Genomic DNA, 25,468 nt, shown 5'->3' with positions numbered 1-25,468 from the left:
TAGCATAGAATTTATAAAAGTATATTAACCCCCCCACACACACACACACCTCCAAGCCTGTTCTCACCTTCCTGACCAGCCCAAATTTTATAATTTTGACCAGGGTCACTTTATGTGGGGTAATAACTCTGGAACGCTTCAAGGGATCCCTCTGATTCTGAGACTATTTTTTCGTGACACATTGTGCTTCATGATAGTGGTAAAATCTATTTGATATTTATTTGTGAAAAAAAAATTGGAAATTGGGACAAAATCTCGAAAATTTAGCAATTTTCACGTTTTATTTTTATGACCTTAGATCAGAGTTATGTCACACTACATAGTTAATAAATACCTCTTACCACATGTCTACTTTACATCAGCACAACTTTTTGTTTTTTGGCAGTTAGAAGGGTTAAAAGTTGACGAGCAATTCTCAACTTTCCAACGCAATTTACAAAACCATTTTGTTTAGAGACCACATCATATTTGAAGTGACTTTGAGGGGTCTATATGACAGAAAATACCCAAAAGTGACACCATAATGAAAACTACACCTCTTAAGGTGCTCAAAACCACATTGAGGAAGTTTATTAACCCTTCATGTGCTTCACAGGTACTAAAGCAACGTGGAAAGAAAAAAATGAACATTTAACTTTTTCACAAGATTTTTACTTTAGACCCAATTTTTTCTATTTTCACAAGGTTAACAAGAGAAAATTGACCCCAAAATTTGTTGGGCAATTGCTGCTGAGGACAATGATACCCCATATGTGTAGGAAACCTATTGTTTGAGTGCACAGCTCAGAAAGGAAGGAGTGATGTTTGGAACGCAGACTTTAATGTTATAGTCTGTGGGCATCATGTTGCTTTTGGAGAGCCTCTGAACTTCCTAAACAGTGGAAACCCCCCACAATTGACCCTATATTGTAATTGATCTAGTGTTTCCTGGTATGTGAGTTTTATAATGTAGTGGCATTAGGTTGGCATACGTGAGTTGTGTAGTGTACGTAAGGTTGGCATACGGCCAAACTTCAAAAAGTCGATCAAAAGTTGGTGTCATCTCGGAGAGGACACCGTGCATTATCATTTTAATGCAAAAATTTGTGGATGAGCTCAAATTGTTGCAGCAAGTGTTGTATAAAGCATCAACATTCCAAAATTGCCAGTTCTGGCTTCTTCACTATCCCAATGTGAAGGACAAGTCCCCAAAACGTCATAATTTCTACTGTGTCTACAGGTGCTGGGTGTAGAAATTTGTCTAGGCCACCATGAGGTTTACAAAATCCTCAGAGAAAAAAACTTTTAAATTTCTGTGAAGCTGGTGGTGTTGATTGTGATTCCTGATTCCACCATAAAATCAGGAATCTGTGGCTCATAATCTTTGGGGGATGAGTTCCATACGAGTTCAGTAACGTTGGATGCTGGTTCGAATATTTTCTGTCCCGGGGCGTCTGTGTGGCGGTTCGGCATCATTTGAGAAAGAGGAGGATGGAAAAATAAGGAAGGTGGCATTCTCTCCCTCACTATCAGTGTCGGAAGCAAGGAAGGCTTATGCCTCCTCTGCTGAATACCGTGATTGGGATGAGCGGGATATTTTTTCATGTATGCAGTGTTTGTGTGTGTGCCAAATTTTATTCAGGTCTCTGTGTGTTTGTTGTAAAAAAAATTTTATTTAGAAGAGAAAACATTAAGAAAAGACTAGAAAGAAAAACATAAAAATAAAATAAAAAGAATAAAAAAATTTAGTAAAATAAACTTAATAAATGGACATCAGTAAAAAAAAAATTACTGAGTTCCCACAACTATCAGAATCTAACCCTTACTATATTCAGTAAAAGATACTGTATTAAATGCCGATTACTACAGTATATTTTTATTGTCCCTAATCTAGTCCTGTCAACTAATCTAATTTTTATTCTTTTTTCACACACACACAAAAAAAGAACAATTGGAGACTGATCAGTGATATTCGTCACCGACCAGCGTTCAACAGCTGTAGGACAAAAAAGGGGATAGAAATTTAAAAAATGGACAGGAAAAAAAGTCCTTTCCAAAAGCGAGCACGGACAATCAGTGATATGTGTCTGATCAGCGGCTCAGCGGCTGCAGGCACGGATGTTGTGCAAAGGGAGGGTGAGGAAAGATTGACAGGGACAAAAAAGTCCTTGTAAACAGCGAGCACAGGTGCCGATCAGTGATTTGTGTCACTAATCAGCGCTCAGCAGCTGCAGGATGCACGGAGTAAAAAAAAAAACCTGGCAAAATTCAAGTGATCAAGTACTGATTAGCAATCATGTCCTGATCAGCACTCAATGGCAGAAGGGGGGGTGAGGAGAAGAGTAAGGCCGGGGTTACACGTGCGAGAAACTCGGACTAGTCTCACACTTCAATACCCGGCACTGCCGCCAGCACTCAGTAGGGGTGCGTGCGGCTGCATGTATTTCTATGCAGCCGCACACTCCGCTCCCAAGTGCCAGAGGCAGTGCTGGGTACTGACGTGTGAGATTCTTCCAAGTTTCTTGCATGTGTGACCCCGGCCTAAAGGGGGAATAGGGTTATTTGGGTGCATTAGGAAAATCAGGGATCAGGAACATCTTTCTTCAAGAATCGCAGCAGCAACACCAGCAGTGATAGCACAGGCATCAAAAAAGTCTGTGGCACCATAAGGTCCAGCACAGCAAGGCAGATCAGCACAATGACTGCTTTGCAATGTCCCCAAGCTGGAATGAGGAAATGCAGATCAGTTATTGTGGAGTAAGATCTTGTCTCTGAACTCTGCTATTGGCGTCATCGTCCAATCACACCAATCAGTGCTGGGCCTGGTGACGCTGGCGTTGTTAGGATCCAGCCTAAGATCGGTGCTGTTACAGCACTGATCATAGGCTGGACATCAGTGTTTCGAGCAATTTCATTGCTTGAAACATTGAAATTGCTGGGATGTAGGGATGGGCGAATCCTGAAATACTCGGAATCGCTAGACTGTAACGAGTCCGAGTCGAAAACTCGCTACTCGTTGCAAGTCTAGCGAGTCCAATGTTAATGAATGGGGATGCGAGTATTGCAGCGATTCCTGTGCTGGGGAGAGAGAGAGATATATTACTACAAGCAATTCTAGTTTCTTAGCGATTTTGTGTCCCCCTGCTGACACAAAATCGCTAAGAAACTAGAATTGCTTGTATTAAACTCTGAAAAAAAAAAAAATAGGAGTCTTAGCGATTTTGTGTCCCCCTGCTGACTAGTGTTGAGCTTTCCGATTGGCTGCCGAAATGACGTCATCATGATGCGCCGTCAGTTCGGGCCTTCGAGGGGGCTGTGCCGACTGTCCGGGGGTCTGTGCCGGCCTGCTGGTGGTCTGTGCAGGCTCCGGTGGTCTGTGCCGGCCTGCCGGGGGGCTGTGCAGGCTCCGGTGGTCTGTGCCGGCCTGCCGGGGGGCTGTGCCGGCCTGCCGGGGGGCTGTGCAGGCTCCGGTGGTCTGTGCAGGCTCCGGTGGTCTGTGCCGGCCTGCCGGGGGGCTGTGCCGGCCTGCCGGGGGGCTGTGCAGGCTCCGGTGGTCTGTGCAGGCATCGTCCGATGGGACTACAAGTCCCATCGGGCGATGCCTGCTACCATGACAGTGATTGACACATTAGCCAATGATGGGACAGTAGTAGTCCCATCATCCGGCTAATGTGTTGAATGTAAAAAAAAAAAAAAAAAATGACATGCTACATACATACAACATGCATACTACATATATACTACATGCAACATACATACTACATATATACTACATGTAACATACATACTACATACATACTACATGCAACATACATACTACATACATGCTACATACTACATACATACTACATGCATGCAACATACAACATATATACTACATGCATGCAACATGCATACTACATATATACTATATATACTACATGTAACATACATACTACATATATACTACATGCTACATACATGCAACATACATACTACATACATGCTGCATACTACATGCATACTACATACATACTACATACAACATATATACTACATGTAACATACATACACTCTACATGCTACATACATGCAACATACTACATACATGCTACATACATGCAACATACATACTACATACATGCTACATACATACAACATATATACTACATATATACTATATATACTACATGCTACATACATACACACTACATGCTACATACATGCAACATACATACTACATACATACTACATACTATATGCATACTACATACATACTACATACATACTACATATATACTATATATACTACATGTAACATACATACTACATATATACTACATGCTACATACATGCAACATACATGCTACATACTACATGCATACTACATACATACAACATATATACTACATGTAACATACATACTACATACATGCTACATACATACCACATGCATGCAAGATGCATACTACATATATACTGCATATATACTACATGCATACAACATACATATATACTACATACAATACATACATATAGACATACAGTACATATAACATAGAGTACATACTTACCGTCACTTGTCACTTTGATCCCCGAAGCCATTGTCACCTGAGGGTTAAATATCAAAATAAAAAAACACCAATATACTTACCCCGATCCGCAGAAGTCCATGATGACGTCATTTCGGCAGCCAATCGGAAAGCTCAACACTAGTCAGCAGGGGGACACAAAATCGCTAAGACTCCTATTTTTTTTTTTTTCAGAGTTTAACACAAGCAATCTAGTTTCTTAGCGATTTTGTGTCAGCAGGGGGACACAAAATCGCTAATAAACTAGGATTGCTTGAATTAAACTCTGAAAAAACTACGATTGCCATTGATTTGTATTGGACTCGTTACTGTGCGAGTAATCGCTTGGAAACTCGCAGAGTACCGACTCCTGCGAGTCCCCTACTACTCGCAGAGTAACGAGTCCTAACGAGTAGATTCGCCCATCCCTACTGGGATGTATGTACTTACCAACCTGGATGTATGGATACCAACCTCATGGTAATCATACACCTGTGCCCTGCACTCGTGCTATTATCTGAACCTTAGCTGCCTTTCTATGGGCAGTGTCTTTATCCTTCTTTTGCACAGGCGCTGGCGAGTCACTTTGCCTCCGATGGGCGGATCCGTTTTTTTCCCCCATTGATTTGCATTAGTGGCGGATTTTGACTGATGCTTGTCCGTTGGGACTGTTATTTGATGGATCCGTGAGAATTTTAGTGGCTCCTGGGTGGACCAGACGGACACTGCAACGTTTTTTTTTGTTGACGGTCCGCTATTTTTAACTGCGCATGCCAAGTCAGGAGCAGTTTTTACCCTGAAATGCTCTCTCTCTCTCTCTCCTTTTTTCCAGGCACGGGTTCCTTTAAAATTCAACCTTCGCCGGATCCATCTAAACAACGGTCCAGTGCCACACGTTACTGTCAATCTGCCGACGGATCTGTTTTCCGCCATTTTCGCGGATTACAACTGATCTGTAAAACGGATGTGTGAAACAGGCCTAAGGTTCAGATAATAGCGTGAGTGCAGGGCACAGGTGCGGGAATACAGCGCCACAAGTGCACTTCACTGGCAGTGTAATGTGCAAGGGGGGAGGGGTGGTATCAGGGCCGCCATCAGGGCTTGACAGCCCTTACTGCTGTATGGGGCCCGATGAACATCAGTACAGAAGGGGGCCCGCAGATCAGGGGCCCCGCTCCTGTGCTGCCAGACATCGGGCCCCAAGTGCTGTGCGTCATAGGGGCGCCGGGTAGGCCCCAAGTGTGCGCTGCGATCAGGCCTGCAGCGCACACATCAGCAGAGCCGCCACAGCGCCCGACATCCGAAAGATAGAGAAGAGCTGAAGGACCTGTGGTGACGTCATCATTATCACAGGCCTTCAGCATTGATCAGATCCGCCCCCTGATCACATGACGATGACGTCACCACAGGTCCGGATTGGAGACACATGGAGACGGGGAAGGATTGGAGTCACACAGGGGCAAATATGGAGACAGGATTGGAGACACGGGCAAATATGGAGACGGGGCAGGATTGGAGACACATGGAGACGGGGTAGGATTGGAGTCACACAGGGGCAAATATGGAGACGGGGCAGGATTGGAGACACGGGCAAATATGGAGACGGGGCAGGATTGGTGACGGGTAAATATGGAGACAGGGGGCAGGATTGGAGACACAGGGGCAAATATGGAGACGGGGCAGGATTGGAGTCACACGGGCAAATACAGAGACGGGGCAGGATTGGAGTCACACGGGCAAATATGGAGACGGGGCAGGATTGGAGACACGGGCAAATATGGAGACAGGGGGCAGGATTGGCGTCACACGGGCAAATATGGAGACAGGGGGCAGGATTGGAGACACGGGTAAATATGGAGACAGGGGGCAGGATTGGAGACACAGGGGCAAATATGGAGACAGGGGGCAGGATTGGAGTCACACGGGCAAATATGGAGACGGGGCAGGATTGGAGACATACAGGGGCAAATATGGAGACAGCGGGCAGGATTGTAGTCACACGGGGCAAATATGGAGACAGGGGGCAGGATTGGAGACGGGCAAATATGGAGACAGGGGGCAGGATTGGAGTCACACGGGCAAATATGGAGACAGCGGGCAGGATTGTAGTCACACGGGCAAATATGGAGACGGGGCAGGATTGGAGACACGGGCAAATATGGAGACGGGGCAGGATTGGAGTCACACGGGCAAATATGAAGACGGGGCAGGATTGGAGACACACGGGCAAATATGGAGACAGCGGGCAGGATTGTTTTCACACAGGGGCAAATGTGGAGACGGGGCAGGATTGGAGTCACACAGGGGCAAATGTGGAGACGGGGCAGGATTGAAGTCACACAGGGGCAAATGTGGAGACGGGGCAGGATTGGAGTCACATGGGCAAATGTGGAGACAGGGGGCAGGATTGGAGTCACACAGGGGCAAATGTGGAGACGGGGCAGGATTGGAGTCACACAGAGGCAAATGTGGAGACGGGGCATGATTGAAGTCACACAGGGGCAAATATGGAGACGGGGCAGGATTGGAGTCACACAGGGGCAAATGTGGAGACGGGGCAGGATTGAAGTCACACAGGGGCAAATGTGGAGACGGGGCAGGATTGGAGTCACAGGGGCAAATGTGGAGACGGGGCAGGATTGGAGTCACAGGGGCAAATATGGAGACAGGGGGCAGGATTGGAGTCACACAGGGGCAAATGTGGAGAGGGGGCAGGATTGGAGTCACACAGGGGCAAATATGGAGACAGGGCGCAGGATTGGAGACACACTGGGGCAAATATGGAGACAGTGGGCAGGATTAGAGACACACAGGGCCAAATATGTAGACACGGGGGCAAAATGCAAGACATGGGGTAGAATGCAAGACATGGAGGCAAAATGCAAGACATGGGGGCAAAATGCAAGACATGGGGCAGAATGCAGACATGGGGACAGAATGCAAGACATGGGGGCAGAATGCAGACATGGGGGCAGAATGCAGACATGGGGACAGAATGCAAGACATGGGGGCAGAATGCAGACATGGGGACAGAATGCAAGACATGGGGGCAGAATGCAAGACATGGCAGAATGCAGACATGGGTGCAGAATGCACACATGATGGGGGCAGAATGCAGACATGGGGGCAGAATGCAAAACAAGGGGGCAGGCAGAATATGACAATGAGACACAGGAGGGGGCTGAATGTGACAGACATGGGGCAGAAAGGACATGGGGCAGAATGTGAGACATGAGGGCAGAATGCAGAACGTGAGGGCAGAATGCAAGATATGGGGGCAGAATGCAGACATGGGGGCAGAATGTGACAGTAAGACACAGGGGGGGCAGAATGGGACATTGAGACACAGGAGGGGGCAGAATGTGAGACATGGGGCAGTATGTGACAGTGAGACACAGGAGGGGGCAGAATGTGACAGTGAGACACAGGAGGGGGCAGAATGTGAGACATGGGGCAGAATGTTACAGTGAGACACAGGAGGGGGCAGAATGTGACAGACACAGAAGGGGGCAGAATGCCTATGGGGGCAGAATGTGAGACACGGGGTCAGAATGGACATGGGGGCAGAATGTGACAGTAAGACACAAGAGGGGGCAGAATGTGACAGTGAGACACAGGAGGGTGCAGAATGTGACAGTGAAACACAGGAGGGGACAGAATGTGAGGCACGGGGGCAGAATGTGACAGAGAGACACAGGAGGGGGCAGAATGTGACAGTGAGACACAGGAGGGGGCAGAATGTGAGACACAGGGTACAGGATGGGAGACACATGGTGCAGGATCATGGGGCAGGATGGATACGATGTAGACAGATGGGGCAGGATCTGGAGATCATGTGGGGGCAGAATGGATACTCATGAGGGCAGGATGAGAGAAAATATGGCTGGAGCCAGGATGGGGAGATTATTACCATAGGGGCTAATTAAGGGATATTATTACTGCAGTGATGTATTTATTTTATTTTTTTGAGGATACTGTTTTAAATGGGGGGAGGTTCTGTTACTGTGCAGAGCGACACTATGTTGCCTTTTTTTCTTCTTCATCTGGTGTAGTGTAGAAGTTGGTAAAAAAATTAAGTAATGTGTTCTGCAAGTGGAGCTCTAGATAACTGTGTTATTTCCTCCAGAGACAAGCCCTGGCTGGAAGACGTGATGGCGATCTGTGCTGGATGAAAGATGAAAAGCAAAGATGAAGGACCTCACCTAGAAACATCACTTGTGAGTTTGTGTTACCTGTACAATGACACTATACACTATATACAGAGTGCCTTTGTACAATGTCACCAGTAATCACTGTATTACCTGTACACTGACACTATATACAGAGTTCCTGTGTATAATGTCACTGGTGATCACTGTATTACCTGTACACACACTACATACTAAGTACAGATCTCCTGTGTATAATGGCACTTATGGTGATAGTATATGTTTTTTTTATTAATGATCAGTATTGTAGTATTCAGTCACCATGTGCTGGTAATATGTGGTCTGGTCATGGTGCGGTGGTATTTGTCCCTTGTATGTGCTGTTATTCTGTCACTGGTGGTAATATGTGGCCTGGACATGGTATGGCTGTATTTGTTCCCTGTATGTGGTATTATTGGTCACCATGTGGTGGTAATATGGTGTCTGGGCATGGTGTGGTGGTATTTGTCCCTTTGGATGTGATATTATTGGTCATTTTAAAAATTGAAAAATAAATAAAAAAATATACCTAAATTGTATTGGATATTTTAGCAAATGTTTAATAGGTTAGAGTAGAATAGGGCTCAGCCAAAAGAGTCTACCTAGTGGTGGCAGATTTAAAAAATCTTTTGGTCATAACAAGAGCTGCTGGCTATGTGTGTGATCTGGAGATGGGAACTGTTAATGTGTGATTGGTGAGAAGTGGAATTTTTCTAAGAGAGAGCGGTGGGGCTGTGGACAGTTTGAGGGGTGGAGGGCGGGGCTGGGGTGGAGCCTGGGTGGAGTCTCAAGGGGGCCCAAAAAATTTTGCCAGTATGGGGCCCCAAAATTCCTAGTGGCAGCCCTGGGTGGTATGATAATGAAGACAGGAAGCAGAGCTTTCTTCCAGGCACCGCACACCCCGGAGCCTGGAAGAAATCATTAACATAAAAGATTAAAACTCAATTTCAACACCTAGACCGCAGCTATGAAGCATACAGGCAAGTCTATTTTAACCATTCTATTCCCTGTATGCCCATAGTAATAACTTAAAAGTGTCCCAGGGGGTGACATATTCCCTTTAAAAGTGATGAGCAGGATTTAAATACAAAAAAAAATGATGCCAGATTCCCTTAAAAAAAAAACAACAACAAATACTCAGGAGCAGTAGGAATAAAATAAGAGCAAAAACTATCTACTTTTGATCTAGTGATGGGTCCTTTTTAATTCTACTCTAGCCAGAAAATCAATATAATATTCCATCTACTCTTCACTTCTTGCAGACCAGGGAAAAGTTTCTCAGAAAACACTGTAGAAACTTTTCAAATTCATAGTTGCTAAAAAAAATTACAGGTCAGGTTTTATGATGCCAAAGTGTAATATACAGGGACAGGTACAACTTATTACGACTGGCCTGTCTTATTTTAGGTGTTCTTAGGCTGAATGAATTCCAGTCGTTGAGAGCAAACACTTTGTACAAGCAATTTGTAAGGATGATGTAGGATTAGGAACATCATCATTCAAATTTCAACTCGAAAATGGAATTCTGGCAGCTGATCTATGGGAAATGATTAATTGAAATAATTATAGAAGTATCATCTATAACGTAAGTGTGGGCATAACCATTCTGCTGCTTGGGTCTCTTTCATTACACACGCAGCAGCAAAAATATACATTATTATAATGTAAGGTACTTCCTTCCCTCCAAAAATAATCAATCAGATTCAATCACTAGATGTCCACTAGATTAGCAACATTTCCTATGTATATGTTCTACTATATTGAATTTTTCCTTCAGGATATAGCTGCCTTTATCAGTATATATCATCTGGTATGATATAAACATACATACGCAACAGGAGCTTACAGACGAGGCCCCTGAGCAAGAGCAGTATATGGGCCCTTTGAGGTCTAATAGCTATTCATAATGGACAATTCCACCTGCTTTGGAGCTAAAAATGGCCCCCCTTATGTCTTGGGCCAATGAGCGGCTGCACAGATTGCACCAACGGTATGTCCGCCCCGATACATAATAGAAGAATTCCCTTTGCAAAAATAAAAAAAGTCTATGTCAAAGTAAAGCATTTTTACAAGTCAAAAAATCCTAGTAAATACTCAATAAAAACCCTTTTACACAAGATGATTATCTGTATGTATTAACATGCTATCAGTCACCTGATGAACGAGCAAAACACTCATTTGTTGGGTGATGAGATCATTTATACCAACGCAAAAATCATCATTTTCTGCAGCACATTACCCAGTGTTAACAAGGGCTGTGCTGCCGACAACATGATGGTGTATGGAGGACAGAACAAGCATATTAGGCCTCTTTCACACATCCGTTTTGCGCCGTCAGGCGAGATACGGCTTTTTTTTGTAAAACTGGATCCGGCGAAATGCAATGCTGGATCCAGTTTTTCCCCATTGACTTGTATTAGCGCCGTATCGCGCCGGATGGCATTGCGGTTCGTCCGTCTTTTGCCGGATACGGCTATTTGTCTCATTCCGGCGTCTGGAAAAAACGACTACTGTAACGATCCGACGCTTCCGGCTTTTTGCCACAATGAAAGTTTATGGGCGCCGGATCCAGTAAAAGACGGATCTAGCCACCGGATCCGTTTTTTCAAGTCTGCGCAAGCTCAGATCCAATTGGCCAGCTCCCAGGAAACAGATATAACCTGCTAGATGGATCCAGCAGAAAAACGGATCCGTTTCTACAGTCCTCCAAAATTTACGCCGGATCCGTTTTTTCTAAAAATAGCCGAATCCTGTCTGACGGCAAAAAACTGATGTCTGAAAGTAGCCTTAATGATCATTCTTCCCCATACTGTTTTTATCAGCCCTTGTGAAAGGCACAGTAAATGAACACTGTAGGGGTTTACTCAATCTGGTAGGCGTTGGGTAGCATTCACACAAGCAATGCAGCTTTTGTCCAAACATGTGCAGTTTTTACTGCTTTCCACAGATTGCACAGCAACTAAACAAACTCAAACATAAATCCCTAGCCTCGTGCTAACTAAATAGAACAGACCCTGGCTACTCATACATGGCTGAGCTAGCCCCAGCTATAGGACTGTATCTCACATGTATCGCCAGACACAAGATGCTTCCTCAGGGAATTCCAGGGGACGCCTGAGGAAGCCACCTTGTGTTTAGTGATATGCGTGAGAGATAAGCACGTTCATCTGGGGTTTGAGAATAATTTACGTTTACTTAGATCATCACTTTGATACACTTGAGCCTGTATTTTTATACTTAATGTCTTTATTGTGTATTTTCTATATAGCGCTATTCCATTGTATCTATTGTTGAGAGCTTCTTAAACGTTTTAATCCAGTAATAAAAAAATATATATTTTATTTTTTTTAAATTCCTCTGGTTACTCCTATTGGCATCGCTCTTCTCATATACCACTCCCATCAATTTGATCCTAAATTGGTTTCATAGATGGAGCATTAGCCAGTCAGGAAATTTGGCTATCCAGCCTCACGTTGTGTCTTAGTGTTGTGGCTGACCTTTCCACAACTATACTTTGTACACCACCCCTATCTTGCCATTTGGTTTTACACTATGTTACACTTCTTTTTAATTGAATCTACTGTGGCTCTAATACTCTTTGTTTTTTCTTTGTTTTGAAATAAAGTATAACTTTTTTCTTTGCAACCTGACATGTGTTTGCTATTGTCTCCATGTAATAAATAATGGTTTCCTATACACAAAAATATTCTAACATCTGTCTCAGAAAATCATGTATGGGCAGGCAAGAATTTACTAATCCTGTTGTGTTGTGGGAACTGATATGGCAATACAGGTCTCTTGTAAAATACAGTCAAGCTCATGGGCTCTGGCTCTAAAACAATATTAATATGCCTCTAAAAAAATAGAGCTACCAATCTCAAACATCTTATAACTTTACCGATCATCATTTTCTATATGATCTACACCAATAATGAAGATACCAATTCAAAACATCTTTTAACTTTACCAATTATTGCTTCCTAAAAAGCCCAAACCACAATCTGGGTCAAGCTAGAGCCAGGAGACATAAAAAAACCATGAAATTGTAGAAAAATAAACATTTTTGCAACAAATACAACTAAAGTTGAAAAAACTTTCAATTGTACTCAACAGTGAGAGATTCTATATAGGTGGGCATATGTTGTACAGTTTGTTTATTGGACCCAACCTTCGTGGGGCGTCCAGCCTGTTTATTACATCATTAACCATATAAGAACCTGGATTTTGTTGGCCATAATATTGAAAATCATTATCAGCCCATGGGATCAATTGGAGAGGATAGGCAACTTGGAGACATAGATTGACACTGGTATATAATACGTTGCCAGCATATAATAAAGAATTGCATATCTATCAAAATGAAACGTTTACTAGAGGTGGTGTGATTTGAAGTGCAAGGGCCCCAGTGCAAAATCTCCAACAGGACTCCCAACTATCACAGATCTTTAATACTACTGATCTACTGATCTCATAGGGGAAAGGGACCTTTGATGCCTGTGTACGACTGTAACCCCTACATTCATTGTAGTTATGACCCTGTTTACTAGCAGTGGGATTCAACAGAGGTTCATAAAACCTTGTTTCCTTAATCAATGGGTTAGGTATTTTGGAACTTATTTGACAACGATTTTTTATGATGGTACCCAGTGCCTCGTTAGAACTAAATCATACCATAATATTGGGACGGTTACCCGATCACAGTTCACCTATTGCAACAGGCATGCCCAAATAAATTGGAAAACCAAAAATAGTTTCCTTGTTGTCACCTGCCTGTTATATCTGATGTTGGGGTACCAATATCAATCTTGCTCTGAAAGTCAAATAAATGGATGTTTTGCAGCTCAATATGTAAGTGATTGGCTGTTTGTGCATCGTTATATGGTCTGGGGCTCTTGGCAAACTTAATTGAAATACAGGCATCAATCAAACCAGGTACATAAAAGCCGGTCACTTGGATATTTGGCACCAATAGATGCCTTCTTGGACCTGAGAAGGTGTCAGCTTTTAACACTGTGTGCCAGAGTCACAGGAGAGAATACTTTATTTCTCTAAGTTACTCCAATGCATTTAGGAATAATAATCTAGGCTTGTGCAAAATGAAATTACCGTAATGTGTTCACACACTTAAGTTTTGAAAGTCTCTTCAATGACCCAGCTAAGCCAACAATTAATTGCCTTGTATGGTAAGTAATTAGGACTTGTCATTGATAGTGCAAGTAAAGTGTCTGATTGGAATTTGATACACATTGTGATTATGCACTTACATACTTTTCTACCTCACTAGCCAGTGATTAGTTTATGATGCATAGGCAAGTTTCTATTTTCTTTGGTTAAAGATTATAAAATGGAAACTATAATAAAAAATGGATTATGGAGATGGGATGGACCTATTTTAGGTGAGAAAATTCACCTTCCCAACCAAAAAGGAAGGGGAATCAGTCACTCCCCTAGAAGGGTGGGAAGTAAGGGGTAAGTGATTAGATTAAGAAGTTTCAGCCTTCCACTTTTAGGATTATGAGTGTGGAGATATTAACCAGCATCAAAAAGAGAGCCTATTTTTACTATTTATGTATTATGCTTTGCTTAAATAGCATTATCTTATTCAGCTATGCTTTACAGACATTATAATCACTGTCCTTATTGGGGCTCACAATCTAGATTCCCTTCCAGTATGTCTTTGAAGTGTGAGAGGAAAGTGGAGAACCCGGAGGAAACCCACGCAAACTCCTTGCAGATGTTGTCCTTGGAGGGATTTGAACCCAGGACCCCAGTGCTGCAACGCAACATTGCTAACCAATGAGCCACCATGCTTTAAAAATGTCAATTTTTGTTTCTATTTTACTCCTGCTGTTCCCCTGAGTATTCAGATATCTTTTATTCACCATACAGTTGCAGAGATATGTGTCTTTTTATTTAGTACTAATTGTTAGGCCACGTTCACACATTCAGTATTTGGTCAGTAGTTTACATCAGTATCTGTAGGCCCAAACCAGGAGTGGGTGATAAATCCAGAAGTGGTGACGTGTTTCTATTATACTTTTCCTCTGATTGTTTCACTCCTGGTTTTGGCTTACGAATATTGATGTGAAAATCTCAGATACTCAATGTATGCACATGGCTTTATCATCTTTACTATGGGACGTTGATCACAAGGTAATAATGCCGAGCATCCTAAAGGCAAGTCCCCAAAAGAATCTTGTGAGCTGCACCCCTTGGTAAAGATCATAATAATTAGTACTAAATAAATAGACCTGTATCTCTGGAACCATATGGCATGTTTAAAAATATATATACTGGAGGAGCAGAAAAAATAAACTAAGGGCAAAAAAAATTCCCATTTTTGACCTGGTGACAGGAGTTTTTTTTTATAAGGAATACGGTACATAATTTCTAACATAGCGTTTACGTTCCTCCTGCTATTATAGACAGTAGAAAATTAGAGATACTTCCATATAACTAGAAATCTCAGATCAATAGTAAGCAACTGAAGCTACGCCTAAAAATTGGGTTTAAATTACCCCAACAGCAAGACAGGAGCTCCTCAGGCTCTAACACAGAGACAATCACTTGCTACTATGATCGATTTATAACAGGCTTATCGATGATATGTTCTGTGTATGCAATAATAATGAAATTAACAGTGGACATCACTGCAGCCTTGCAGCGCTGGGGTCCTGTGTTCAAATCCCACCAAGGACGACATCTGCAAGGAGTTGGTGTGTTCTCCCTGTGTTCGTGTGGGTTTTCCGCTTTCCACTCACATTTTAAAAAGATGATGAGCTATGTAAGTAAAGCATATGTATAGGTGGAAGGTGGGCCGCCAATACAATTTCCCTGGGTGACTCAAGGAACAACAGTTCAACACGGTCTAAAAATATAGCAATAGTAACTTTGACGCTCCACATAGATTTTGGACAGCTCTGATTGAGTTATGTCAATTCTGACCTGTGTTAAACTTATTTAATGATGTTTGTCGTGCCATGCAAATCACAGAAATTCTTTACATTGGCTATATCTCTTTTATTACCTCTAGAACAGTGGTTCCCAAACTCCAGTCATTGCGGACCCCAACATGTCATGTTTTCAGGATTTCCTTAGTATTTCACAGGTGATGGAAGTATCATCAAGGCATCAGGAATTCTCTCACATGTGTAACACTATGTAAATCCTGAAAACATGACCTGTTGGGGTTCACGAGGACTGGTTTGGGAAAGACTGCTCTAGAACATGGTAAAACTTCACTTATGAACATGTGTATAACTGGAGATGGTATCTGTACAGAAATTCATTATCGGCAATCATCAGTCTTCAAGGAAGACATTTACTAAATTCTATTGTTTTCACATCACTATGAAAATCAACATCCACCAGTAGTTGTTGAGTTTTTGCTATACTTGGTAGCCCCGTGTTGATCATCTAAAATTATACATAATGTTTAGATAAAAGTGATCTTTTCAAAATTTCAATATAAACAAATGATCTAAAAATAAGTTTCTAATAAAGGGAATGTTGGGAAAAGAAGATGAGATAGCAACATAATGTGAGATGTAGGCCTTAGAAATATTCATTCACCTAGAAAAAAAATTGTGCATGCCATACTTTTTTAGGGAAAAGATACACAACTATTTTAGTCTCCTGAGAATTTTAGTTTTAGCTAGATGATTTTTTTTCTTTTGAAATTCAGGAACCCCTTTTATTACCAATCTAACCTTTAGTCCCAATTCTAGTTTTATCCTTTACTTAATATCATAGGTATACGTTAAATGTATCTTCACTTGGAGATCAGAATTATCGTCCTTACATATTTAGTACTTGTTTAAAAACTATTAAATAACATAATAAATAACTAAATAATAAATATATATAATATATTACATAAATCTATAAAATATGTATAATATATTAAATGTATAAAGTAAATCTATATAATATATAATAAATATATAAAATAATGAGTAAATAGAAAGAAATACCATGACTCCTGTTAATGATGATAAGATAAGATAGTGTGCGTGAGGCTAGGTTACCACTTACAGGAGTGATTTATTTACATACCTTCACAATCTGGGCACTTCCAATGAAGATGACTATGAGATGTAGAGATCACCGTTCTTGCCCCTCTTGGAAAATCATGTGATCAGGAACCTGAAGTCCATGTGTGACTATATAAGATTTTCTTATATGGGGGTCTTTGTCTTCAAACTTGATTATACCTACATGCCAGTTGACCCTTTAGTATCCGCTCTTGAGGCTGCTTCTTCTAAACGCTTATGAATAGATTTTGTTTAGGTCCTTAAGTTATTCTGCACCGTCCATTGATTCATTTAAATAAAGGTTAGAGGTTGAACTACTGGTAATCTGCACTCGATGGTGAAAGACTAGTCATTTCCTTGAAAGGAGTAGCCCGAGGACATCCAGTGGCCAAGTGTCCTATGAAGATCTCGGAAGGACTCTTGTTATAAGCGTTCTGAAAACATCCATGCTTCGAGAACTCAGCAGCTGCAGTATCTGATCCCATTCACACTCAGCTCCTGAAATACTTTCTGTCCCAGGCTGCTCCTCACTCACACCTAAACTTTCCAGGTTGCACCTCTGCCTTTTTCCCAGTGGGGCTCCACCTCTCTTATGAATTTAACCCTTGACGTAGTTTGCATTGCTTTCTCCTGTGAAGTTTAACTCATTAAAAGGAGAGGTGTGTCACCCAGCAGACGGCTGAAACACACAAGAAAGGAAGAGGGATTTGAAGGATTACCTGTGAAATGTACCTTAGTGAAGGAAGTGTAAAAAGCGCCTCACAGTCTGCGGGATGCATCGTGTGCTTAGGAAGGAAGCAAAGTCAGCATCCATAGTAATCAAGTCGCATCAAGAGAACACTTGGATTATGCCCCAGACCTCGGCCGATCACACTCCAAGGGCCCGATTCATCATTTCTGAGTCCCTGAAGTCACTTTTTGTTTCTTGTCTTTTATTTGCTGAAGCTTTTTGCTATTCATTCTTCAAAATGACTCACACTATTCATGAAAATGCTCTTTATTTTAGTCTTTAACTGTTTTTTGTGACTTTTCAGCACCACAAGTCGCACGTTTGTCTAAAATCAATACGTCAAATTGCAAATTCCCCCAGAAAACTTAATTTAAGCAGTGGTCGGAGAGACGGTCCAAAAAATCAATCTGACTAAAACATCTGGAAAAGCAAAGTGGTTGAGTAAATATAAAGAAAGAATTAAAAGACAACTATACAAGTAACACAAAAGTATTGAGGTCATGAAATGATAATTCGGGGTCCAAGCACCCACATGAGGAAAGACATACCGTATGTCTTAATGTATCTACATGTCAAATTGAGGGTCATAGAACAGTTCCATAACACTGGAGTTATGAGCAATGTATTGTATTATACTGTATCTGCTGTATGTATATCTATTATTATACACATCGTAAAATAACTTTATCTGATAGTGTAAAGTAACATGCAAAAAGTGTGCAGTGATAACTCTCATAAATTTTCCTATGTGTAATATATTCCCTATATACTGTGCAACATTTATATATACACATTGCGGGAGGTAGCGTTGCTCATGATAAGTAATTAGATTCTTACTGAAAAAAATAGATCTGGAATCTGGTTTTACTAAAGCCCCTGTTACACATAGCGATATCGCTAGCAATATCGTTGTAATGTCACCGATTTTGTGACGTAGCAGCGATATTGCTAGCGATATCGCTATGTCTGATACTTACCTCCGACCGGCTCCCCGCTGCTCATCGCTGGTCGCGCGAGAACGTCCTGGATCACTTCTCGTCGGGCGCTTCCTGCTGGGTTTCCTGCTGGCGCCGACGAGCGACGCGTGGACGCGGGCAGGAGGACGTCAGGATCGCCGTGTCTGACAGGTAAGTAACGACTCCTGACCGCTGCTATGTCGCTGGTGAGATCTGCCTGTGTGGCAGCTCACTAGCGACCACTTAGTGATGCACCAGCAATCCATATCATTGTCGGGATCACTGGTGCATCGCTAAGTGTAACTGTACCCTTAGGCCATTCATTACACTTTTGTACTAGTTTTGATAAATCTAATTACGGCATTTGTTTGGTAGGGTCAAATCGGAGCCATTCTCTTGCATATTAGGCATTTACACCTCTGGCCACCAATATATAATTTAATTATTTCAGGATATGGTCTTGTCTAGGTATAAGTGAGGTTTTTTTAAAAGATTTACATGTTTCCAGGTGTAAATTTGGCCATTGACATGACATATATTAAATGTATTTAATTGAATGATCTAATCACTTTTCAAATGTGCTTAAAATAAAAATTCCCTCTCTACTCTAACTTACTGCTTTTTTGTTTTTTTAGTTTTGATGACGTTTTGTTTGAGAACCCCCAGTAAGTGCTGGGATACTCAAAAGGCTGTCACTGCCGCAGCTGCTGTCCCAACCCTGAAACAAAGCATCATCAGAGATATCCATTTTAGAGGCTGGGCTAAATTCTGCCCTACTAAGCATGTGCCACTTGTCAGTTCCAACACATGCTCAGTGCGTGCTCCCTGAGCTTCATTTATGTCCAAAAATATTTGGACAGTGACACAAGTTTTGGTATTTTAGCTGTTTTCCAAAACATAGTCAAGATAGAATTCTATAATCAATATGGGCCTACAGTGCAGGCTCTCAGTTTTAATTTGAAGGTATTCACATCCTAGTTGGAGTAAATGGAGAGTTTAGGAATTAATGCTTTTTGATATGTAACAGCCTCTTTGTCAAGGGACCAAAAGTAATTGGACAACATGAAGATTGAGCAGCATAATTTCAGCTGTCCAAATCTTCTTTTTTTTTCTCTAAAAAATAAGCCACCATAAAGAGATGTCTGAACATATAGGGGAATTTATCACAAGGAGAATTTTTGCCTGTGGCTTTTGTACTGTTATTTGCCCAAATTTTTCAGTGTTACACAATGGTTGATAGCTTTTTTTGCATCTTAAGATATCATACTTTTGTCTAGAAATGTTACACTACACTTTTTACACCACCATCTGTTGCAGTGATTTTTTTTACTTTTTCTGCAACTGTTTTAACCCCTTCATGACATCCGCTGTACTTATACTGCACAAATCAGAAGCGGCTGTATGGAGCGGGCTCACACAGAGAGCCCACTCCATACACGGCAGGAGTTGCCAGGACCTGCTGCTAACAGTCGCGGATGGAGCGAAACTTCGTCCATCATTGTTAACCTGTTAAATGTCGCTGTCAATCTCGACAGCAGCATTTAACATGCGCCGGCATGCGTGCACTACATTGTCTCTGCTCATCAAATCGCCTGTTACGTGATCGCGGGTTGCCAATAGGTTGTCATGATAGCTGGGGTCAGCTGATGACCCCTATGCCTGTGATTACAGAGTTCCTTTTAAACCCTGCTTGTGGTTGGGTTTTGAAAGAGACCGGGATCTTTGCCAGATGCAGCGATGCTGTGGCATCGTTGTATATAGCACAAGCTATAGGACGATTGCATCTTCAAGTCCCTTAAGGTGGCTAAGAAACACAGTGAAAAGTAAAAAAAAAGTTTTAAAAAATAGAAAAAACCCTAAAAGTTCAAATCACCCACTTTTTACCCCATTAAAAAATTTAAAAAACCCCCACATGTGGTATCTCCAAATTCAGAAAAGTCCGATTAAAATATAAAAATAATTAAACACCATAAATTAAAAAAAAATCAAGAACGCCAAAATTATGGGTTTTTTTGTCGCCGCAATTTCATAAAAAAGACTGTAACAAGCAATCAAAAAGTCCCATATATTCCAAAATGTTATTAATAAAAACATCATTTCGCCCCACAAAAAATAAGATAATGTTACATGGCTCGGAAAATGGCGACACAACCACCCAATTTTTTTTTTGCAAATTTCTGATTTTACTTTCACTACTAAATTAATTAAAAAAAACTGGACACATTGGGTATTGCTGTAATTGGATTGATAAGGAGACTCATATTGCAAGGTCAATTTTACTACACAATGTACATCGTAAAAAAACTCCCCCAAAATGTCAGAATTGCACTTTTTCATAATTTCACAGCACTTGGAATTTTTTTCCCATTTTCCAGTACACTGTGTAATAAAATGAAATTTGTAATTCAAAAGTACAACTAGTCCCGCAAAAGGTAAGCCCTCATATGTCTATGTGGACAGAAGAATGAAAAAGTTAGGAAGAAGGAAGGAAGAAGGGAAGGAAAAAAAGGGCTTTAAAAATGTTGCATGTCATAATTATGGCTAAAAACATTGAAATTGCCAGGGAACCATCTCTTTTGATAAGCTCAAAATAAAAATGATAGACTTGGCACCAAAGTGCTTTAAAAATTACACTCAACTTCTATGTATGTGTCTAAAAAGTAAAAAATGACACATCATAAATGATAAATTCCCGTCATAGTGTTCATCCAACATTCATTGGCATATATCCCTTTTGCAGTACTCATTGTTGCCTCCCCATCCTAATAATTTGAATAGGATCCAGAAGCTAAAGCTGGCCATACACATTGGATAGTTGTATGCCAAACTATCATCTGTCAGTCATCTCTGCTGACTTTCTCACACATATGCAGATGATAGTTTTGGAAATCTCATCCACAATGCTGCTATCACAATACTCAGCAGATGTTCCAAAAGCAGAAATTCCAAAGCACATGGTAAAATACCCTAAGGGTATATGCACATGACATTATTTTTAGCCGGATTCCGCCTGGAACCTACCTGAAAAAGCAATAAAATAACATAAAAAATGAACATACGCACAGCAATGTTAAAGTGATTTGCTATGCATATATTCAGTCTTTTGTCACTTTTTTTCTTTGAAAGGCGTGAAGAGACTAAAAGAAGTGACTGGTCCACTCTTCTGGTGGCTTCCGCTTGGGAGTGGCCACAACATTATTTATAGGATGTAAAGAAAAAAGTCAGCAAAGCCACCTCAAAAAACATTCAAAAAAATGTCAGAAAAGACACCACGCAGGGGTTTTTGAGATACATCTTCCTACAGGAAAAAACATCCGGATATGTCGGCACCTAAAAGAAACCGCGTGCATTTATCCTAGGAGTTTAGGTCGTTTTAAATCTGCCCACATCTTTGATTGTCAAGGGTTGGTTTGAGGGGCACACTGGCAGGCACTGGATAGCATTGTATAGGTGTACACTATGCCTGGGCTGGAGCCTAGCGTTGGATCAGGCATACTGTGGCTGAGACCTTAATTCACACCTCAGCTGCTGAAGAACCAGATTTGGAAAAGGAAATGGCTAAATAATCAGTGATTTACTGATCTGTCCTCACTGAATGAGACAGATGTCATTGCAGCTTATACAGGTAGCTAAACTGCTATACCGGGGTCCAATAAGGAGACTGTAGGTTGAATCTGTGCTTTATTGAACGTAATAGTATATTGGCACGGTGAAAGTACAAACAAAACATATATGCATACGATCAATATTGGGTTCATCAGGGATTCATATATACATAATACATCATCTGCAATAATAGCTAACCAGGAGAGAACTAACTAAGCAGGCTAGTATGAGACAGGAATTGGATACAGGAAACATAAATACATACCAGCGATGCTATCACAAGGGGAGAAGAGAAATGAGATGCTTCCAGAATGCAAGCAGAAGGAAAATAGAGAACTGGAGGGAAAATGGGGGCTGAGCTAACCATAATCCTTTGCAAGAGCTACCAGGATGCATTGCAACCTTACCAGAATGCACTGCAGCGGAGGGAAAAAGCAAAGTGAATTCAAAACTACACAATAGACTGCGGTTATGACTCTGGTCACTAGATGGAGCCAAAAACACTGAAAACATTAACAATCAGATAATGAATCAGATGTCGGAGACAGAACATTTACGTTATGAGGTTTGGCATCAGTGGTGGTATTATATCCTCTACTATAAAATATTGAGAAGATTAAACGGTAAATGTCTCTTGTATGGTGACTGAATTCTTTGGTGAATCTTGTATATTGGAACCTGAATTACATGAATATAACACCAGTCACTTTTAATAGGAGACAAGAAAAGCAGTATAAAAAGCATATAAATATAAAAGATAGCAAACCTTATAAATGATATGCTTCTATCAAATAACATAACACTATGTAACACAATTTTTGTTCCTGGCTTCCAAGTGTAATATTTCAACTGCTTATGTTTAAATACTATGGAAAAACGACTAGATTCAGCACAAACTTTGATTTTATGACCACAGGCGAGACAAATATTGTATTTGTTGTGTCAAAAAAAGGAAATTATTATATTTTCATTCAAGCGGTCTGAAAAAAACAACACTTGCATGATAAATAGACAAAGACAGTAAAAAAACACTCAAAAAGGTTCAGAAATGAGTAGATTTTCTAAATTTGCGAGTGTACTGCAAATCGCTTTCTCGAAGAAGCCCTCAAATGTAGTTTTCGTTAAACTGTCCTTGGTAACGACATTCAAAGTCCAATATATTTTGATGAAAGTGCACGCCTTGCTCCTCTGAGTAATCTCCCATGTTCTCCTTGAACTTGTCAAGATAAGCGTCAAGGATATGGACTTTGAGAGACATTCTGCATCACCATTATGGCGTAATTCTTTATGAGAGTCTGAACCAACTGCACATAGTTTTCAGCCTTGTGATTACCCAAGAAGCCATGAACCACTGCAACGAAACTGTTCCAACCCGTTTTCTCTGTCCTGTTTAGCAACTTGGTGAACTCGTCACATTCTATGATCTTCTTGATCTGCGGTTCGACGAAGATACCAGCCTTGACCTTTGCCTCGGACAGCTTTGGAAAGAGATCTTGGAGGTACTTGAAAGCTGCTGACTCCTTGTCAAGAGCCGTGACAAATTGCTTGATGAGGCCTAACTTGATATGCTGTGGTGGCATCAGCACCTTCAGAGGTTTTTCGTCAATATGGCCATGTGAGGGCTTATTTTTTGCAGGACGAGTTGTACTTTTGAAGGACACCATTGGTTTTAGCAGGTCGTGTACCCGAAAATGAGAAAAAATTCCAAGTGTGGTGAAATTGCAAATAAAGTGCAATCCCACACAAGTTTTTTGTTTGGATTTTTTGCTAGGTTCACTAAATGCTAAAACTGACCTGCCATTATGATTCTCCCGTTATTGCATTTTAATACAATGTCGCGGCGACCAAAAAACGTAATTCTGTCGTTTTGACTTTTTTGGTCGCTGCGCCGTTTAGCGATCAGGTTAATACTTTTTATTGATAGATGGGACAATTCTAAACATGGCAATACCAAATATGTGTATGTTCGATTTTTTTTTAATTGTTTTATTGTTTCTTTTCATTTTTTTCACATTTTTAAAAACATTTTCTTTTTACTTTTGGAATGCTTCAATAGTCTCTATGGGAGGCTAGAAGCTTCCATAGCTCGATCACCTCTGCTACATAGAGGTGATGCTCTGATTACCTCTATGTAGCAGAATTACTGCATTGCTGTGAGCGCCGACCACAGGGTGGTGCTCATAGCAATCCGGCATCAACAATTATTGGGGTCTCAAGGTTTTTATGCCGACGCCCCAATGACCCTCAATCACGTGACGGGTGTCAGCGGGGTGTGTATTTCCGGCCCAGTGGCAGGAAGCGCTTGTTCAATGCCGCTGTTAGCGGCATTTAGCTACTTAATAGGCGCGAGTGAATCATGATTCCACTCGCGCCTATTGCGGGCACATGTCAGCTGTTCAAAACAGCTGACATGTCCCGGCTTTGATGCTGGCTCACAGCCAGAGCCCTCATCAAAGCGGGGGATACTGGCTGCGGATGTACTATTCCATCCGCGGCCAGTAAGGGGTTAAACTGTACTAGATCTAAGTAATTGAAATTCTACAAAATAAAGCATCTAATCGAGCAGCAATTGACACCTTACCTTCAAGAGTTTTCTTGCAATATTCGCATGTGAAATGAGATTCTCAGGACTTGTCTTGAACCCCAACAGGCATGCCGAAATATGCCTTGTAGGCCTTGCATATCATACAACATGCTTTCACGGAATATGTTCTCACTCTTGTCTTTATAAATTTTCCACACACGTAGCAAAATGAGTGAGATCCGACAATCCAGAGATGAAGAGGTTATTCCATTGGACATAATACTTTGGGTATGCTGCCCCAGCCTGCATGACTGCCCTTGGGTGGGAGCTTGAGATCAGACCACACACAGAATACAAATCCGATTCAGTCACCTAATTATATACTCCATTTGCCTGAATTATCAGGTTGCAAAATGATGAAGCTTCAGAAAGAGATCTAACCAGCTGACCAGACCTGGTCTCTTTGTGTTTCTCAGTGTACCAGTGGCTCTACCACATGCATATACCCTGGAGAGGGGTGGTCACTGGGCCATTCAGGCTTCAGTTTTTATTGGAAACTTGATTTTTTTACATTTATAAAATGGATTAAACAGTCCATTATGTTCTCTTCTTCCTTTACTTAGATCCTGTTCACCTAAGTTATGGAAAAAAATGCAACGCTCTTATTGTATGTTTCATTGGAGATCTCTCTTGCTATTCCAGTTTGATCATCCATGGCAGCCAGACGAGCGCAGTCCTCATGTTTGAGGCAGGGATCCTGGGTGCCTCTTGCGCTCTCTAGTCCCCATGATGTTATGATGTTGCATCATGACATTAGTAATGACGTAATGTGAGGTTTTTTGACTAGTGAGTAGGTATGACAGGACGTTATTGCTTTGCTAGTAAGCGCATGAGGCATCCAAG

General features: G+C 41.5%; 1 protein-coding gene across 4 annotated transcripts in view; it reads right to left on the bottom strand.

Annotated features, from left to right (window-relative positions):
• SP6 (Sp6 transcription factor) overlaps nt 1–25,468 on the bottom strand; it is a 111,017-nt gene that overhangs the window by 41,727 nt on the left and 43,822 nt on the right. The window contains exon 1 of one of the 4 annotated variants that reach the window (XM_073572463.1): nt 16,772–17,437. The exons of 2 other annotated variants lie outside the window; for them this stretch is intronic. The gene's annotated coding sequence lies outside the window, so the exon portion shown is untranslated. Of the gene's footprint in view, nt 1–16,771; nt 17,438–25,468 lie in introns of those variants that run through there. One more of the 4 variants, XM_073572462.1, reaches the window with a different exon arrangement.

This window comes from Dendrobates tinctorius, unplaced genomic scaffold (genome assembly GCF_039654945.1).
Source record: "Dendrobates tinctorius isolate UK_male_01 unplaced genomic scaffold, ASM3965494v1 ptg000032l, whole genome shotgun sequence".
NCBI lineage: Eukaryota > Metazoa > Chordata > Amphibia > Anura > Dendrobatidae > Dendrobates > Dendrobates tinctorius.
This window is presented reverse-complemented; position numbering and strand designations above follow the sequence as displayed.